Source organism: Lipotes vexillifer, unplaced genomic scaffold (assembly GCF_000442215.2).
Source record: "Lipotes vexillifer unplaced genomic scaffold, Lipotes_vexillifer_v1.1 scaffold121, whole genome shotgun sequence".
Lineage (NCBI taxonomy): Eukaryota > Metazoa > Chordata > Mammalia > Artiodactyla > Lipotidae > Lipotes > Lipotes vexillifer.
The window spans coordinates 223,683-227,292 of NW_006773122.1; the positions used below are offsets into that span (position 1 = coordinate 223,683).

Genomic DNA, 3,610 nt, shown 5'->3' on the forward strand with positions numbered 1-3,610 from the left:
TTTTTTGCTGGCAAAGGAGATATGGCTATGTCTAACACTGTGGGATCCAACGTGTTCGATATGCTGTGCCTAGGAGTTCCATGGTTTATTAAAACTGCATTTATAAATGCATCCGCTCCTGTAGAAGTGAACAGTAGAGGACTAACTTACCTAACCATCTTTCTCAACATTTCAATTATTTTTCTTTTCTTAGCAGTTCACCTTAATGGCTGGAAACTAGACAGAAAGTTGGGAGTAATCTGCCTATTATTATACTTGGGGATTGCAACATTATCAGTTCTATATGAACTTGGAATTATTGGAAACAATAAAATAAGGGGCTGTGGCGGTTAATGTTAATAGTGTTATGTGGAAAATGTGAATGATGGGGAAGGGCAGAGAAGGAAAACTCCATTTCTTCATTTAAGTCAAATAAAAAATATTCTGAACTTTAGAATCTACAACTTACAATAATTCTTTATCACCAACAAAAAGTAATTTACAACCAACCAAGATCATATCCTAATTTGTCTGAGCCCTTGCTTTTCAAGGACAATTACATATATTAAACAGAAGTTTTGAAAAAAAAAACACCTACGTTTTTACCTTACAATACGTTGATAAAAGCTGGGGACACTTGAACAAACAAATCCCACTACGTAGCACTGAAAACAACATGAAAATGGCTTATTTCATTAAAAATAGCATAACCATTCATTTAAACTGAACGACCAGACTTGCTGTCTTTAAAAATCCAAACTCAAGATTAACAAAAATCAGAGTATATTTAACACTATACTGTTAAAAGCTGGTGGGAGTTTTAAAAGTACATTTTTACAACTTTTGTAAGCATACAGTATTACTTTAAAAAATGACTTTTACTAGGAGATTCAGCAAAACAGATGTAAGAATGTTCCAACCGTGGTTTCAAATTATGCATTATGATCCAAGAGAACATCAATTTCTCTGCCAGTGATTTTTATGCCATTCATTATTCTGCAGCCTTTGTCAGCTGATCCTGGGGAGTCAGATCTGACTGTTCCACAGCCTTTTGACCTTCCATTCTCCATTTTTATTTCTGCAAACATTACATGACATTTCTGACAAATATCTGGCTGCCTTTGGAGCCTATTCTGTCTCTCATTCCACTTCCCATTGGACCTGATAAAAATCTTCGATCCATATTGATAGTCCTTTCCAGGATAGCTCCTATACCTGGTCCCATTCTATCAAAGCTGGAACTCATCTGATCCAGTCCCATCCCCATTCCTCCAGTCACACTGTTCATGCCACCCATTCCACCACCAAGTCTACCAAAGGATCTCCAAAGCCTCGATTTATTCCAATATCACCACGTCCAAAATCTCTCTCCATGCTACTAGTCATCGCACCCCGGTATAGCTCTCCCATTTGACTAACTCCTCCAAATCCTCCTATGCTATTCATTGCTTCCAGACCACCAAACCCAATTCCTCCTCCAATTCTATTCATTCCTCCAAAACCTGGACCATCCATTCCCATACCACTTGGACCTAAATTTCCCATTCCACCACCTACGTTCAACTGTCTGGCACTAATAGGCTGTCCACATGGACCAAGTCCCATTCCAGTGCCTCCAAGACCACGTGGTAATTGTGGTGGTTTACTATCATATGAACGGTAGTCTTCGTGAGGGACAGACTTGTCATCCATTTTCACATGCACAGGTCTATCAAACAAAACCTGCCCATCGAACATAGAAATCGCTTGAACTGCTTCAATTGCCTGTTCAGAAGTGACTGTGCCCATTCCTCTGCTCTTGCCATCTTTTTTTTTTTTTTTTTTTTTTTTTTTTTTTCTTTCCTTGCGTTATGCGGGCCTCTCACCGCTGTGGCCCCTCCCATTTGCGGAGCACAGGCTCCGGACGCGCAGGCTCAGCGGCCATGGCTCACGGGCCCAGCCGCTCCGCGGCATGTGGGATCCTCCCGAAACGGGGCACGAACCCGCGTCTCCTGCATCGGCAGGCTTACTCTCAAGCACTGCGCCACCAGGGAAGCCCTGCTCTTGCCATCTTTGTCTTCTTTAATATCTGCCTGCTTTACAGTTCCAGCTACGCTGAACACTTCCTTTGGCTCCTTCCAACCAACTATGAAGCAACAAAAATTGTGGAACCCAGCCTACCAGCCCGCAAATTACTGATAACCTCAGGAGGAACGTTTGGATTATTGAGAATAGAAGGTGGTAAATTCATCAATCCCGATCCCATGTTGGGTACATGTCCTCCTGGAAATGATCCCCCTGTTGGTGGCAATGCCCTACGAGCATTTTCTCCATCAGGATCCTCTTTGATATTCAAGGGTCTTCCACTAAGATCATATTTGTTCATAGTTTCTAGTGCTTTCTTGACAAATTCTTCATCTTTGAATTCAACCACACCACAACCCCTTGATTTTCCTTCTGCATCCTTAAAGAGCTCCACGTATGTAACCTGACCCAGCTTTTCCTCTCATTAGATCTTTAATGGTTTGCCATTTCATATCATATGGGATGTTGCTAATAAAAACTCTGTTACAATTTGGACCCTTCTTTTCTCCAGTGCCTGAATTCTTGTCTTTTGAATGAGGATGAAATCCATTGGCCCTCTTATTTCCTGTAGATTTTTCTTTTAATTCAGGTTTCTCTTCTTTGATTCATCATTCTCCAATTTAACGCCATTGGAGCTGCTGCTGTGCTGCGGCGGCAGCTTCTCCTGCTCGGGCGGGTGAGGTTTTCCCCGGCGGCTCCGCGGGCTGTGGATGTGGGCTGTGGTCGCCAGCAGCCCTAAGCACCTCGGGCTTGTTGCGTCGGCCATACCGCAGCCACCGCCACCGCCTCCGCCTCCGCCTCCGCCTCCGCCTCCGCCTCCGCCTCCGCCTCCGCCGCCTGCGTTGAGGGGCCCTGAGTGCTGCAGTAGTGGCGGCGGCGGACTAAAAGTTTTTTAAAAAAAGAAATTTCCGTGTCAATTAGTTTTTGAAAACAAAGAAAATTCGAAGTTGTAAATTTAAGAAAAATGGAGAGAGACAAGCAAAATAATGCCATATGTGGGCTGCCCATATGTGAGCCAGAGGTGCCCCTATCACCTATCATCTGAGTGATTCAACTTTGCTCTTGTTCTGGAAGCCCCACGGGCAGGTCAGATCAGTAAGCGCCAAAGTGCCCTTTATTGCCTAACGACAGGAACACGGGTCAGACCAACCTGAACAGTACAAACGTGCAGTAAAGATCAGCCCCTGAGGATCTGCACAGACATTTCAGAGTGGGGCAAGGGATAACGCTGGTTGACAAAACACTTCATGAATTAAGATGACACTCTCTGTAAAGGCTCTCCTCTATATTTTAACACTCGGAATCATCTCTCTGAACGCTCTAACCAGCCTGCAATGCAATTTTCTCATCCTAAAAAATAGGACCAATTATACATGTCTTGCCTACTTAAGAGATTGTATATAATTTGAGTACAACAAGGATGGTAAATATATGGCAAGATTATGTCCCTGATAGTGAAGGTGATGATGATGATAACAGCGTGCCAGGCACTGTTGTATATTAGGAATATTAATTAATTTTTTTTTTTTTTTTTTTTTTTTTTTTTTTTTTTTGTTCTCGGGCCCCC

General features: G+C 42.9%; 1 pseudogene; it reads right to left on the reverse strand.

Annotated features, from left to right (window-relative positions):
* Nucleotides 1-911: 911 nt before the first annotated feature.
* LOC103083636 (myelin expression factor 2-like) overlaps nt 912-3,610 on the reverse strand; it is a 9,036-nt pseudogene continuing 6,337 nt past the window's right edge.